At 43.4% G+C, this 16,832-nt stretch overlaps 1 long non-coding RNA gene across 2 annotated transcripts in view; it reads right to left on the reverse strand.

Annotated features, from left to right (window-relative positions):
• Positions 1 to 3,839: 3,839 nt before the first annotated feature.
• The window catches only part of LOC141370203 (uncharacterized), a 106,924-nt gene continuing 93,931 nt past the window's right edge, over positions 3,840 to 16,832 (reverse strand). Inside the window, exons 3-4 of one of the 2 annotated variants that reach the window (XR_012374059.1) lie at positions 6,456 to 6,627; positions 3,840 to 3,981 (exon numbers count right to left, since the gene is read on the reverse strand). This is a non-coding gene — a long non-coding RNA (uncharacterized lncRNA). The remainder of the gene's footprint in view (positions 3,982 to 6,455; positions 6,628 to 16,832) is intronic. The other variant, XR_012374058.1, reaches the window with a different exon arrangement.

A 16,832-nucleotide genomic window follows, 5' to 3' on the forward strand; every position in this document is an offset into this window, starting at 1 on the left:
TTTTTTTTTTTTCCTCCAGTCTTTCTGTTGGGAACAAGCACCATTCCCAGCCCTGTGTGAGTGCCAGGCACTGTTCCTTCTAATCCTTTCAAATTACTTACCCCTGACCTTGGCTAGTTTGCCACATACGGAAGCACTGACCAGTACTGTGCTGCATGCTGGAGGGGCCCCTAGACAGATGATCCTCATAAGACTTTCTGCAGTTCTCTCCTTCCTGGTCCTCTGTCCTGCGGCCTCTAGCTACTTTGGCCTCCTGGGACTCAGTTCAGTGTCCTCAACTTGAGGTCCCCTGGGCTCCCCTTCAGTTTCCCCTCCCTGTGCCTTGCTTGGAAACTCTCTCAGGCAGTCAACAGGAGCAGGTGCAGGGCTTACCTATTTGCTTCCCATCCTTTGGGCATTACCATCCTCTCTGGCCTGATGCCCAGTATCTTGAAAATCTGCATTTCGTGTATTTTGTCTGGTTTTGTTTGTGCTGTTTTCTTGCAGTAGGCAGGAGGGCAGACCCAGTTCCTCTTACTCTGTATTGATGTGGCGTCCCCTATTTTAAAATCAAGGCTGGAAAATGTCGATCTAGATTCTGAGTAGTATAGATTCTCTATTACAGAATAGAGACTTCAGCCACAGCCAGGGGGAACCTTTGAAGGAAGAAAACCTTTAAGCTTGTATTTAAAAAGCACAGCGCCAGTTCTAAGGGCAGTTTTTGCTTGACTCTGTCTGGGATTGCAAGAAGCCCCATGACCCACTGTCCAAGAGCTGAGTGGGTGTTCCTGTGAGGTCTGTGGTGGAAACAGGATCTTTGCCAGATGACATGCCTCTGCAAAACACATTCTTCTTCTTTTTTCTTTTAAGATTTTATTTCTTTATATTTTTAGAGAGAGAGTGAGCGAGTGTGCGAGTGGGAGGAGGGTCAGAGGAAGAGGGAGAGAGAGAATCCCAAGCAGACTCTGTGCTCAGTCTGTGGAACCCCAAGCTGGGCGGATCCCACCACCCAGAGATCACGACCCAGCCCAAATCAAGAGCCGGACACCCAAGCCACTGAGCCACCTAGGTGCCCCTAAAAGACATTCTTTAAAGACTTGATCATTCTATTCTGTCAAAGGTCCTCCAAAGGAAGGATTAAGATGACTACAAAGTCGCCTGAAGGGAAGTCCCCACTTTCTCTGAGGTTTTGTAGGGTGTCCCTGGGGAACACTGGGGCTCAGACTGACTCCTATTCCCTGGGGAGTGAGTAAGAGCCAGCAGCTTTGCCTAACTGTGCTGCAACCCAAGCACTGGAGGGAGGGCGGAGATACCCAGACACCTCCCTGCGCTGCTCCAAAGGAAGCTCCCGAAAGGGCTCCACTCACCGGACCCTTCCCTAAGCATCCCGGGGGCACTGAGTAAGACCCCTGTGCACGCCCACGGGGCCTGCTACCCTTCGCTAGGGAAGCGCACCTGTTAGAGGTGCACCCACAGCCTGAAGTGGGGCAGTCAAGTTTCAGGCATCTAAAAACACCCCACAGGGACAGACAAGTCTCCAAAGAAGGGAATGAGCCCAACCCTAAGAATTGTATCCTCCTAAATGGGACATTTCCTCTGGCTCCCTACCCCCAGCTGCCTTCCCATTCGGGTACTCCAGCTCTGGTCCTCCTCTTGCCTCCTCCCCAGCCTCCTTGGTCTTCTCCTCCCGACTTTTCTTGTCACTACTCTTCCCTTTTCCTGCAACTCCTGCCTCGGCCCGGGCGCGCGCGCACCCGCACACGTGCACACACGCGCATGCACACACACATGCACACACACGCCCACGCCCACAGCGGCCAACACAGGAGAGGCTGCCGGCTCTGCGACCACGACGAGAGAAGCCTCTCCGCCAGCGCGGAAGCGCGCGGATCCATCTCTCTCGGTTAGAGCCGAGGAGGCGATGAGGCGACCGAGGAAGATGGCTTTACCCGAGGAGCTCAGCCTCCACAGTCAAGCCCCCGCAGCGCCGCCCGGGCCAGCCCCGGGAATGCGTGACCACAAGCCAGGAAGCTCTGCACACTCGGGCTGAACACGCGCGCCCGGCGAGATCCCGACTTAGGGCACATCCTAGTGCTCACGAGTACCGGGCGAGTTCCCAGGGAAGGACCGCCGCGCCGCCTCGTGGCCTCCTGGGGGAGGCGCGCAAGGATCCCCGCGTTCGGGCAAGGGCAGGTCCAAAGAAAACCATTCCATCGGCCCCCTTAGATCCCGCTGAGATTTCATAGCCAGAGGTGAGTGCGGTCCCAGGCCCACGCACTCCGCCACCGCCTTCCCTCCCTCCGCCACTGCACTCTTCGCCTTGGACGAGATTTCTACAGTCTGCCTCCGCCGGGAGAAAAGAAAGCCACATCCGGAAAACACAACTACTACTACTCTAAAGAGACCAGTACCTGTGCAATTTTATGGTCATCAGTGGAACTCTCCTAGGGTTCTAATTTGGCTTTGTCTTCATTTGCTGTTCTAGATTGTGCTCTGGTGAAATTAGAAAAGATATGTTTTTAGTTTCAATATTTATTAGTTGCACCTGAGTCAGTAGTGTGGTGGTACGCAGAATAATGCCCCTCCCCTGCTGAGGAGGCTCCCATTCCATTTCCCGGAACCTGTGAATATGTTATATCACATAGCAAAGGGGGCTTTGCAGATGTGCTTTGCAGATGTGCTTAGTTAGGTTAAGGACCTTAGATGCGGAGGTTATCCCGGGCTGTCCAGGTGGCCCATGTCATTACATGAGGGCTTTAAGAGTGGAAGGGGCAGAAAAGGTCAGAATGAGGCCTTGTGAGGAAGACTCTACCTGCTGTTGCTAGTGCTGAAGATGCAGGAAGGGGCCAGGAGCCAAGGAATGGGGGTGGGGATGTCCCTAAGTGCTGGAGGAGGCAAAGAAACGGATTGTCCCCTAGAGCCTCCAGAATGGAAAGCAGCCCTGGAGACACCTTGATTTCCATCCAGTGAGATCCTTGTTGGAATCCTAACCCATAGAACAGTGAGATAATAAACCTGTGTTCTTTTAGGCCGCTAAGTTTATGGTAACTTGTTAGGACAGCAATAGAAACCAATACTAGCCTCAGTGGCTTGAGTGATGACAGGATCTGCTGGGTGTAATAAACACTGTATACATTCTGCAGGTTTATGTCAGGTCAAGAGCTAGTTCTACACGTTTAAGGGTTACATTAGGTACCTGCCTCTTTCTCCTTTCCATTCTTTCCTGTAGGACCGCCCCCTGTTCCCTGCACAGAGCGCAACATGCTTCTTACCTGAATTAAAACAAATTGGAAGACAGTGGTTGTCACACAGAATTTTTTTTAAAGAATGGGCTGTTTCTGTCGTATAGTGGGAAAGAATATAACATAGAGAACGTTAAATATTGGAGCATCCTCCTCTCAAAGATATTTTTTTTTTCCAATTTCATAAAGAGTGGAATGCAAGAATGGTTTTAGGTCTTTTCCCCAAAAAGGATTTGTGACTGGATTCTGAGCAGATTGGATATTTCCACAATACCTTGTTGCTTTCATAAATGTTATGCACATAAAATGGATTTCTTAGAAGCCATATTTGAGTTCTTCATGGATTACTGATGATCAACACCTACCAGACCCGGCAGCACAGTGATGAAGGTAAAATTGCTGGGATACTTGAATAAGCAAGCACAGAGCAAGAGGGCCTCACATTTTGCTACTTTGTCTTTAAATAATACTTTATGGTTTGGCTGGCTTTTCATCCATCCTGCTGATTCTGCCAGTGAGCTCCTCATATTGACAGCCGAACATGCTCAAGGAACCACTGAAGCCACCGAGTGTGAAAGCAGTTGGTGATGCCACCGCATCCATCATGAAAGTGGGGCATGTCTCCACCCCAGGCAGGAGTCTGTTGGTGGATCTTTTTGGTGGTGGTGGTGGTGGTGGTGACAGTGATTGTTTGTTCTTAGTCTTGTTTTAATTTTCTGACTGGTTCTGGAAAATAACTGTGGATAGTTTTATTTTAGTGCTGAAAGGCAAAAGGACATAAAGAATATCTGAGATGAAAATCTTTATGTCAACATTTATGGAATGACATATACTTTTCAATGACAGGTTCTTAATTAAACTAAAACGAACTGATTTACAGTTTTGACTCAATGTTGTAGCATGAGGTTCTGTGAACTGCAGTCTGCAGCCCACTGCATCAGAACCACCTGGGGTGTTTATGTGAAACATGTAGAACCTAGGGCCGCACACCAGCTAAATCTCCTGGGACCGGAGCCCAGGAAATGCTTCTGTAATCTCCATCACAGATTCGAAGATGGCCCAAATCTAAGAATCGCTGTCTCACATTTTTTGACTGGGGATTTTCACAAAAGGACAAAGAAGGAAAAACTGTATTCTTATAAACTTAGACTTCATGCATTAGACTCTGAGCTTCTTAACAAGTGTCTTTCCTACTCTTTCACACTCAGCCTGGAGACTGGTGCTGAAATTGGAAACAAAGCAGGTGAAGAAAAAAGGTTTATTTCTTTGTGTAACATTTTGCTTTTCTAGCCACCAAAAAGACTGTGTCTCATTTCCTCTAATGGACCCTGTCCACCAGTTATATTGGCTGTACGCATCATACATTTATACACACATTCTAAAAAACCACACGACACAGGCTAGGCTTTTGCACAAAAGTCACATACAAATGATCATTGGTTTGCTTTACGCAAGCCTTTCGGTGGGCTTGGTCTGGCCATTAGTCCCAGCTCTCCAGAGGGGTGATTGGATGATGAAATGGGACAGCATATTTAGAGTGAGGCCACCACACTCTGCAGATCATAAAAGAATGGAAATAGGAGGTGCTGGGCTAAGCATGAGATGGCACCTGGGAAGCTACTGCTTTCACATGTGGATTCAAAGCACTGGAGTGCTGCAGTGTAGACTGACATGCAGTCTGATGGTGACCCGGCTGAGCTGGCCCTGCGTCAGGTGTGGGTCTGGGAGTAGGGCTGGCTGAGCCTCACTGGCCAGCAGGGCACTGCTGCTCCATCATGTGCTTTTAGAACTGCCAAGGAGCTCCAGTGTTGGGACCACGTGCCCCATTCCTAGGAAGCAGGGTCCTGTTTCCCCTGAGTTGACCCTCTGAGGATGAGTGCCGAGGGGAGATGCAATGGGGTGCATATACCATATATGCCATGTATCACAGGTGCCGAGTGACATTGGCCGCAGGCCTTCATCAAATGTGTCCATATTCCCACAACGAGCTATGTGAGATAATGAGAACCATGAATATCCTTTTGTCAGGTCAGTTATGTTTTGTCACCAAATGAGTATATGGAAAAGATTTCAATTCACAGATCTTATTGGATTGCAGAATTAAGGCTAAGGGATTATGGGGCTTTAACGGTAGTGCTTTGAAATGAATTCTAGAAGACCCATAAAGAGGGAGAAAGGCATGAAAGGGAGGCATCTCAGGATGAGGCTGTCTGCAGATACTAACCTCAAAGTTCTATATTGTTCCTGTTTCTTTCCCTAAATCCAAACTTTCATGAAGTTTTTCTTACTTTTCTTTTGCTTACTATTTATTCCCCTTTATCTTCCTGACAGCACCTAGATGAGGCCCTCATCACTTCACGCCCGGAACATCACTGCCCCCGTTCAGTAGGTTTCCCTGGTTCTAATGTCTCCTGACTCCAGCTGCCCCAGCAGTCTTACCATCAGGGGGTTCTGTTTCCATCACGTACCTGCTGTACTCAGGAAAAAAATACTCATTTTCCATTGTCTGCTGTGTAGAATGTACACTTTCATCCAACCCTGTAGGCCTTCTGTATGCTGGCAACTGTTCTTTCAACTGACCTGACTTCTCACACTCCCGGATACAAAGCTCTCCTCCAGGCAAGTAGGACCCAACTCCCATAACTTTGTACATAAGGGTCTGCTGAGCTGGCAAGGGTCCCCAGGGCAACCAGCTGTGAGCTAGCCTTTGCATCAGAGTTTTAGCCCTAGATGTCAACCCAGGGGTCATGAAACCCATCACTTTATTTTACAGATGTGGAAACAGAGACTCAGAGAGGTGAAGTAACTTCGCCTGAAGTCATGCCATTAGCTAGAGTAGCTAGGAGCATACACAACAGCTTCATATTCTTACTGCCCCTGCTCTTGTCATGGTGACAAGCAGTTATACAGTTTATGCTGGGGCTTAGTGTCAGGGCTGGTGTAGATGTCTCCTACATTACAGTGAAACTAATATCTTTAAACAAACTGGAAGCATGAGAACATTCTTTCTCCAGTACCTGATATGCTGAAGCCTTCTATAACAAAATTTTAGTCTCCCAACTTTGGAGAGAAAAAGGTGTTCCCACAGAAGTCTTCCCTTTGGCTCCAAGTCACCCATCATCAGGAAGAGCGGAGAAGAAACAGATTTCCAAAAGAGGCCATTAACTGTCTAGTCAATATCCCTTCTAAATCTGAACATGGGGCCCTTTTCCTTATCAATGGACTCCCTCTTACCTGGGTTAGTTATTCCTCCTGGAAAAGCAAGATCTCCTGTTGCTTCTCCTTCAAGTCTTCCAAAAGCTGCCCCATCCTACCTTATGGTGCTCCAGTTCCATTTCCAGCTCTTGAAGCCAGGATGGAGAGGAGAGCAGAGCCTCCCTCAAGCATTCTGTTTTCTGGGAGAGCTCTGGTGAGTCGAACACAAGAGTAGTTATACTATGGGGCTAAAGGTCAGCGGGAAGATGAGCCCAAGCACAACCATCCTGACAAAAAGAACTAAGAGGAAGGCCAGCTTGGGCAGCACTGTCCAGGGAAGCAAGGCAAGTGTCACCTCACTGTGTCCACACACCCTCCATCTTTGCAATACCTGTGATCCTCTGATTTACTAAGGCCCAGAGTATTTTCTAGAGAAAATACTCTGGTTTCTCATGCTCACTATTTTCTAAGTTTTCACATACGCTCTGTACAAAAATCCATTCTTGAATTTTGCTAAAAATCAACATCAAGATTTTGTCTACAGATTTCAGAATATATTATTTTCATCATTTTGAAAATTGGGCCACCTTTTCTTTTCTGGGCTTTTCTCAGCATCTCTCAGATCTTCACGATTTCTCAAAGACAGGGATTCTGAGGACAAGGTAGCAGTGCTGTCACCCTCTGGGGGGAGTCACCTGGGCCAGACAGACTGTACTCGCTTACATCCTAGTATCTTCCCCCCTGTGAGGTCTGGGCTCAGGTTCCCAGGCATGCAATGGTGGTTTAGTAGTTCTGTCTTCTCTCTTATCTATTACATTTTGTTACTTCCCCAGCAGTCACCTTTCCCCTCACATCTTCCTGCTCCGAGGCGGTGAATTTATAAATACCACTTGATGTCTTTTCTGTTCCCACAAGCATTCTTTCATTCTGGGCTTAATCTTTTTTTTTTTTTTTTAAGATTTTATTTATTTATTTGACAGAGAGAGACACAGTGAGAGAGGCAGGACAAGCAGGGGGAGTGGGAGAAGCGGGCTTCCCGCAGAGCAGGGAGCCCGATGCAGGGCTCAATCCCAGGACCCTGGGATCATGACCTGAGCCGAAGGCAGACGCTTAACAACTGAGCCACCCAGGCGCCCCATTGGGCTTAATCCTTTTTGACACTATTCTTAGTCTTTTATGGCTAGTCCATAAATACTTGTAAATAAAAACAATTTGTTCTTGATAATATATTGATTTGATCAAGTCAATTAACACTAAGGTCAGCTGTCCCCTGGGCCACACCAAGAAATGGTGCTCCACCATGGATGCCCATTGAATAGGGTTGGGAAAGCTCTGGAGGACATTTCACTGGTACCTCCACACACAGAGTCATGAAGATTACTGACCAGAGAGGAGCCTTGAGTGCACGAGTGAGGGGAGGTGGTGAGGAGGTATGGGGATGGCAGATGAGTAGTAGGAGGAACACACAGAGCTGCAGTAAAGCATGGAGAGGTGGAACAGATGTCTAAATGGTATACAGTTGGATTGCTAATGACTGAATATTTGAGTATCTGTGGGTTTGCATAGAAGTGGTGGATTTCCTGGTGCTATTTGTTTTTGGAAGCCTAGGAGTGTGAGCGCCCATAGTTGGGACCTCTCAGGAAATAGCTCCTTCTAGACTGAGAATTGTCATGGGACTTCAGGCTGATGGATCTGGGTAGCTCTGTTATTTCCACCTTCTTCTCTTTGTTTCTCCAGTTGATGATTGGTATGGCCAGGGAGGAAAGGGACCCAGGAATGACCACAGTTTATGGCTTTTATTAACCACTTCTGGAAACATGACTCAGCCTGAAGGCTCTGTTTTTTTTCCCTAAGGGCTCTATTCCTTGTTGTAGAGTTGAGGTGATGACTTAAGGCTTGGACAAAGAAGTTAAAGGTGGACCCTGTCCCAGAAAGTGCAAGATGAATTATATATTTGGGTAAAAGATGCTTTCAAATTTGTCCATTCTCTATCTCCAAAGATACTGTTCCAATCCTGCAGACACTTCTGGGGCTCAAGACTTGGGCCTAAAGCCTGATGGACAGAGTGCCTGGTTTCATGTGCCTCCTCTCAGTGGGTTTTGTGCATATTAATTACAGTCATCACTTTTTTTTTTTAAAGTAGGCTCCATACCCAGCATAGAGGCCCACATGGGGCTCAAACTCACAACCCTGAGATCAGGATCCGAGCTGAGATCAAGAGTCGGATGCTTAACTGAGTCACCCAGGAGCCCCTACCTACAGTCATCATGTTGTCTAAACAGGACTTAGGTTATAAACAGAAGTTCATATATTTTGGCCGTCTTCATCCAGTTCTTCCCATCCCCAACCCCCTGCCTCTGTGAACCACAAATATGATCTCCCTTTGATGAGTTTAGTTTTTCATTTTTTTTTAAATTATTTTAGATTCCACATAAAAGTGAGATCACATAGTATTTGTTTTTCTCTGTCTTATTTCACTTAGCTTAATGCCCTCAAGGTCCATCCATGTGGTTGCAAATGGTAGGACTTCCATCTTTTTTATGGCTAAATAACATTTTAATAGATATCACAACTTCTTTATTCATTTGTAGGTCAATGAACACTTAGATTGTTTTCATGTCTTCGCTAATGTAAATAATGCTGCTATTTTCATGGGGGTGTGGATATTTCTTTGACAATGATTTTTGTTTCCTTCAAACATCCCAAAACTGGAATTGTTGGATCATATGGTAGTTCTATTTTTTTTTTTAAAGATTTTATTTATTTGACACAGAGAGAGAGAGCACAAGCAGGGGGAGTGGCAGGCAGAGGGAGAGGGAGAAGCGGACTCCCTGATGAGCAGGGAGCCCAATGCGGGACTCGATCCTAGGATCCTGGGATTGTGACCTGAGCCGAAGGTAGACGCTTGACTGATTGAGCCACCCAGGAGTCCCAATGGTAGTTCTATTTTTAAAAATGTTTGAAAAACCTCCATGCTGTTTTCCATAGGGTTGTAATGGTTTACAATCACACCAAAGTGCACACGGGTTCCCCTTTTCCCACATTCTCACCAGTATGTATTTTCTTTTGTCTTTTTGATGATAGCTATTCTAACAGGTGTTAAGGTGATATTTCATTGTGGGTATTTTTTTTTTAAATTGAAGTATAGTTGACATAATGTGTTTTATTAGTTTCAGGTGTACAACAGTGATCTGACAATTTTATACATTATTCAGTGCTCACCAGAGTACGTGTAGTCACCATCTGTCACCATATAGTGTTATTACAATATTATTGAATACATTACTTATGCTGTAGTTTTCATCCCTGTGACTTATTTTTTATAACTTCTTAAATTTACTGACGTATTTTGTGGCCTAACATGAGATCTTGGAGAACGTTCCATGTGCACTTGAAAAGAATGCATATTATGGGATGCCTGGTGGCTCAGTCTGTTAAGTATCTGCCTTCGGCTCAGGTCATGATCCCAGGGTCCTGGGATTGAGTCTCACACTGGGCTCCTTGCTTGGCAGGGAGGCTGCTTCTCCTGCCTGTCGCTCCCCCTGCTTGTGCTCACCCACTCTCTCTCTCTCTCTCTCTCTGACAAATAAATAAATACAATCTTTAAAGAAATGTTAAAAAAAGAGAAAAGAATGCATATCTGCTGTCTTTGGATGGAATGTTCTGCATATATCTGTTAAATCCATCGGTCCAATGTGTTGTTCAAAGCCACCGTTTCTTTATTGATCTCTGTCTGGATATCTATCCACTTATGTAAGCGAAGGTGTTAAAGTTCCCTACTATTATTGTATTACTGTCAATTTCTCCCTTTACAACTATTAATACTTGCTTTACATATTTAGGTGATCCTGTATTGGTGTATAGACATTTACAGTTGTCATATTCCATTTTTGGGCTGATCCCTCGGTTGTGCAATGCCTTTTTTTTTGGCCTCTTGTCACAGTATTTATTTAATTTTTTTAAAAAAAATTTATTTTATTATGTTATGTTAGTCACCATACATCATTAGTTTTTGATGTAGTGATCCATGCTTCATTGTTTTCGTATAACACCCAGTGCTCCACGCAGTATGTGCCCTCCTTAATACCCATCACCTGGCTAACCCATCCCCCCACCCGCCTCACCTCTAACACCTTCAGTTTGTTTCTCAGAGTCCATAGTCTCTCATGGTTCGTCTCTCCCTGATTCCGCCCCCCCTTTTTAAAGATTTTATTTATTTGACAGAGATAGAGCACAAGTAGGCAGAACGGCAGGCAGAGGGAGGGAGAAGCAGGCTCTCTGCTGAGCAGGGAGCCGATGCAGGGCTTGATCCCAGGACCCTGATATCATGACCTGAGCCAAAGGCAGTCACTTAACTGACTGAGTCACCCAGGTGCCCCAGTATAGATATTTTAATAATGTTTGTTCTTCTAATTCATGAGCATGGAATGTTTTTCCATTTCTTTGTGTCCTCTTCAGTTTCTTTCATTACTGTTCTACAGTTTGCAGAGTACAGATCTTTTACCTCTTTGGTTAGTTTTATTCCTAGTTATCTTCTTGTTTTTGGTGCAATTGCAAATGGGATTGATTCCGTGATTTCATTTTCTGTTGCTTTGTTATTGATGTATAGAAATGCAACAGATTTCTGTACATTGATCATGTATCCTGCAACTTTATTGAATTCATGTATTATTAGTTCTAGCAATTTTTTTTTTTGGTGGAGTCTTGTGGGTTTTCTACATAGAGTGTCATGTCATGTGCAAATAGTGAAAGTTTGACTCCTTCCTTGCTGATTTGGATGCCTTTTATTTCTTTTTGTTGTCTGATTGCTGAGGCTAAGACTTCCGGTACTATGTTAAAAAGTAATGGTGAGAGTGGACATCCTTGACTTGCTCCTGGCTGTAGGGGACAGGCTCTGTTTTTTCCCATTGAAGATATCAGCTGCGGGTCTTTTGTATATGGCCTGTATGATGTTGAGGTATGTTCCATCTATCCTTACTTTGTTGAGGGTTTTTATAAAGAATGGATGCTGTATTTTGTCAAAGGCTTTTCTACATCTATTGAGAGGATCATATGGTTCTTATCCTTTCATTATTAATGTGGTGTATCACGTTGATTGATTTGTGAATACTGAACCAGCCTTGCAGCCCAGGAATAAATCCTACTTGATCGTGGTGAATAATATCTTTAATGTACTGTTGGATTCGATTTGCTAGTATCCTGCTGAGTATTTTTGCATCCATGTTCATCAGGGATATTGGCCTGTAATTCTTTTTTTTTTAACTCAATAAAAAATGCTTTTACTTTCATACACACACACATACACACCCTTCACCCAAACTAGGATATTATATGTTTTGTGACTTGTTTTTTCTACTTATCACATCACAAATGATTGTATAGCGGAATATTCATTAGAAACTGCATTTTAATGGCTTGGCCTGTAATTCTTCTTTTTAGTGGGGTCTTTGTCTGATTTTGGAATCATGGTAATGCTGGCTTTGTAGAATAAGTCTGGAAGTTTTCCTTCCATTTCCATTTTTGGGAAAAGTTTGAGAAGAGTAAGTATTAACTCTTCTTTAAATGTCTGGTAGAGGGCGCCTGGGTGGCTCAGTTGGTTAAGCGACTGCCTTCGGCTCAGGTCATGATCCTGGAGTCCCGGGATCGAGTCCCGCATCGGGCTCCCTGCTCGGCAGGGAGTCTGCTTCTCCCTCTGACCCTCTTCCCTCTCGTGCTATCTCTCATTCTCTCTCTCTCAAATAAATAAATAAAATCTTTAAATTTAAAAAAAAATAAATAAATGTCTGGTAGAATTCCCCTGGAAAGCCATGTGGCCCTGAACTTTTGTTTGTTGGGAGATTTTTGATTACTGATTCAATTTCCTTGCAGTTATTGGTCTGTTCAAATTTTCTATTTCTTTCTGTTTCAGTTTTGGTAGGTGGTATGTTTCAAAGAATTTGTCCATTTCTTACAGATTGCCCAGTTGGTTGGCATATAATTTTTAATAATATTCTCACAGTCGTTTGTATTTCTGTGGTGTTGGTTGTGATCTCTCCTCTTTTGTTTGTGATTTTATTTGGGTCCTTTCTCTTTTCTTTTTGATAAATCTAGCTAGGGGTGGGGTTTATCAATTTTATTAATTCTTTCAAAGAACCAGCTCTTAGTTCCATTGATCTGTTCTACTAGTTTTTGTTTGTTTGTTTCTATATCATTTATTTCTGCTCTTTATTATTTCCCTTCCTCTGTTGGCTTTCAGCTTTGTTTGCTGTTCCTGCTCTAGCTCTTTTAGGTGTAAGGATAGGTTGTGTATTTGAGACTTTCCTTGCTTCTTCAGGTAGGCCTGTATTGCAATATACTTCCCTCTTAGGACTGCCCTTGCTGCATCTCAAAGTTTTCACACTGTCGTGTTTTCATTTTCATTTGCTTCTGTGTACTTTTTAATTTCATCTTTAATTTCCTGGTTAACCCATTCATTCTTTAGTAGGATTTTCTTTTTCCTTTTTAAAAAAGATTTTATTTATTTGAGAGAGAGAGAGAGAGAGCAAGCACGAGTTGGGGGCAGAGGCAGAGGGAGAGGGAGAAGCAGACGCCCCACTGAGCTGGGAGCCTGATGTGGGGTTTGATCCCAGGACCCTGAGATCATGACCTGAGCCAAAGGCAGCCGCTTAGCTGACTGAGTCATCCAGGCACCCCAGTAGGATTTTCTTTAACCTTCATATATTTGTGGTCTTTCAAAATTTTTTCTTGGGGTTGACTTCAAGTTTCATAGTGTTGTGGTCTGAAAATATGCATGGAATGATCTTGATTTTTTGTACTTGTTGAGGGCTGATTTGTGACCCAGTATGTGATCTATTCTGAAGAATGTTCCATGTGCACTTGAAAAGAATATGTACTCTGCTGCTTTAGGATGAAATGTCTGAATACAACTGCATATATCTGGTCCAGTATGCCATTCAAAACCATTGTTTCCTTGTCAATTATCTGCTTAGATGATCTGTCCATTGATGTAAATGGGGTGTTAAAGTCCCCTGCTATTACTATATTATTATCAATGAATTTATGTTTGTTATTAATTGATCTATACATTTGGGTGCTCCCAAGTTGGGGGCATAAATATTTACAACTGTTAGAACTTTTTGATGGATATACCCCTTAATTCTGATATAATGTCCTTCTTCATCTGTTACAGTCTTTGTTTTAAAATCTAGTTTGTCAGATATTAAGTATGGCTACTCCAGCTTTCTTCTGAGGTCCATTAGCATGATAGATGGTTCTCCATCCTCTCACTTTCAATCTGTAGGTGTCTTTAGGTAAAAAATGAGTCTCTTATAGGCAGCATATAGATGGATATTTTTTTTAAATCCATTCTGATACCCTATTTCTTTTGATTGGAGCGTTTAGTCCATTTACATTCAGAGTGATTATTGAAAGATGAATTTAGTGCTACTGTGTTACCTATAAAGCTAGTGTTTCTGGTGATGTTCTCTGTTCCCTTCTAGTCCTTGTTGCTTATTGCTCTTTTTCCCCCCGAGGAGTCCCCCTTAATATTTCTTGCAGGGCTGGTTTAGTGGTCATAAAATCCTTCAGTTTTTGTATGTCTGGGAAACTCTGTCTCTCTTTCTATTCTGAATGACAGCCTTGCTGGATAAAGTATTCTTGGCTGCATATTTTTCCCATTCAGCATGTTGAATATTTCCTTCCACTCCTTTCTGGCCTGCAAAGTTTCTGTGGACAGAACCTGATCTGTCTTCCCTTACAGGTTAAGGATTTTTCCCTCTTGCTGCTTTCAGGATTCTTTGTGTATTTTGTGAATTTGACTATGATATGCCTTGGTGATAGCTGGCTTTTGTTGAATTTATTGGAAGTTCTCTGTGCTTCTTAGACTTTGATGTCTGTGTCCTTCTCCAGATTAGGGAAGTTTTCAGCTATAATTTGCTCTAATAACCTTCTTCCCCCTTTTTTCTCTCTTCATCTTCTGGGACTCCTATGATACAAATGTTATTACATTTTAATAAGTTGCTGAGTTCCCTAAGTCTAAATTTGTGATCCATTACTTTTGTTTTCCTCTTTTTTTTTAGCTTCATTATTTTCCATAATTTTATCATCTATATCACTGATTCATTCCTCTGATTTGTCCATCCTCATTGTTATGGCATTCATTTGGGTTTGCATCTCTGTTACAGAATTTTAAATTTTGGCCTGACAAGATTTTAGTTCTTTTATCTCTGCAGTGAGGGATTTTCTAGTGTCTTCTTATGCTTTTTTTCAAGCCCAGTTAGTATCCTTATAATTATTGTTTTAAATTCTAGTTCAGACATCTTTCTTACATCTGTATTAATTAAATCCCTGGCTGTCATTTCTTCCTATTCTTTCTCTTGGGATGAATTCCTCTGTCTTGTCATTTTGGAGGTTAAAATAAAATAAAATTAAAATTAAAAAAGAAAGAAAGAAAGCTAGATTCTCGATGTGTTTTGGTCTGCTTGTTAAGAAAAACTTGATAGAAAAGAAAGGAAAGAAAAAATAGAAATAATTAAAAAATAAAATAAAATTAAAAATGCTTAAAAGAAAAAAACCCCCAACAAAACCAAAAAGAAACAAAACAAATGAAAAACCACAAAGGAAGCTAGATCCTGTTTCCCCTAGAGCTGAAGCTGTGTCACTCTACTATCAGTAGACTTGGTGCATGTGAGGGGTTTGTGCTGGTCTTCTGTGGGAGGGGCCTGCTGCTCAGAGTCTCAGGTGGATTTACCATAGTGGAGATGCACCTGCAGGATGTAGGGGGGCAGGGCTTGGTGTAAGTGGCTCCAGTCTACACTTGATGGTGCTGTTTTTCTCTCACTGAGGTTGGTCACTGCTGGTGGGTGAAGGGTGAAAATGGGTTTACCCCACTCTCTTGTCTCTGGAAGGAGGAGCTCTTGCTTTAGGAAGCCCTCACCATTAAGCAATCACGCCTCCTGTGTCCCCAGCTTCCATCAGATCCCTGCCTTCATCCTGTCTTCACCCTGTCTGCCTGCCAGGTGGTGCAACACTCCTGTCTTTTATCTCAGGCAAGGCTGGGTTTCAAAACCCCACGCTGGTCCCCAGGGTGTGGACCTGCGCTGATCCTCTGGGGGAGAGTCTCACTGTGCTGTGACCAGCGCCTGCTTATCCCAGAAAACAGTCGCAGGACTGTGCAGTGTTTTAGAGTTTATGGTAAATTGCAACACACAGCCAGGGCCAGAGTTTGCTGCCCTCAGCTGGTGTTTTTGTTCCTATGCTGGTGAACAGGGCAGCTTAATGGTGCCCACAGTGTCTTTTGCCCCCAGACCAAGAGGCCTTATCACCTCTGCCAAATGCACTCCAAGCAGGGAAACTGCTTCTCCCTGTGTGACCCAGGGGATCCTCAGACTGTGCTGCTCACTCCCAGGGATCTGCCCTCCTTCCCCACCAGAGGAAATTCACCAGGTGCGACCCAAGCAATGGTACTGACCTCCAAAAGTTCAGACTTTGCACTCTGCTGTTATGAAAAACTGGTGGTATTTAAACCCTCTCTTTTCCCCAGTCAATGGTTTTGGGGAACAGTTTTCTTGTGCATTTCCCCGTGCATGTTTTCACTCTTTTCTTCTCTCTGAGATCAGGGCTCTCACCCCCCACAGCACCTGGGATCTTTCCTCCCCCAAATCAACTCTCTGCAGCATCTACCTTCCATGGGTTGTTTTTTTTTTTCTACTTGTAGACATTGTTCTCTAAGACCTTTGATTGACTTCTCGGAATGATTTGATATTTATCTAGCTGTGTTGGAGGGAGGAGGCAAGCCTAGGATTGCCCTACTTCTCCGCCATCTTAAACCTCCTCCACAGTCTTGGTTTCAAAGTCTTGTCTGATAAAAGTATTGCTACTCCAGCTTTTTAAAAATTTTTATTTCCATGGAATATATTTTTATTCCCTCCATTTGCATTGTGTATGTGTCTTTAGGTTTGAAGTGAGTCTCTTGTAGGCAGCATAGAGATGAGTCTTGTTTTTTTTTTTTATCCATTCTAGTCACCCTGTCTTTTGGTTGGAGCATTTAGACCATTTACATTTAAAGTAATTTTGTTAATTGTTTTCTCATTGTTTTTGTGGTTCTGTGTTCCTTCTCTTGCTCTTTTTTTTTCTGGTGATTGATGATTTTCTTTAGTGTTATGCTTGGCTCTCTTTTTCTTTATTTTTTGTGTATCTATTATAGGTTTTTGGTTTGTGGTTACCATGAGGTTCATGTATAACATTCTAAGTATAAAGGAGTCTATATTTAGTTGATGGTCATTTAAGTGTGAATCCATAATAAAAGCACCACATTTTTACTCATCTTCCTCCATGTTTTATGTATATGACGTTATGTTTTACATATTTTTATTTTGTAAATCCCTCAACTAATTTTTAGATATAATTGTACTACTCTTTTAATATTCATAGTAGCTT

The sequence above is a fragment of the Callorhinus ursinus genome, unplaced genomic scaffold (genome assembly GCF_003265705.2).
Source record: "Callorhinus ursinus isolate GAN/ISIS: 27379988/994484 unplaced genomic scaffold, GSC_fseal_2.0 scaffold28, whole genome shotgun sequence".
Lineage (NCBI taxonomy): Eukaryota > Metazoa > Chordata > Mammalia > Carnivora > Otariidae > Callorhinus > Callorhinus ursinus.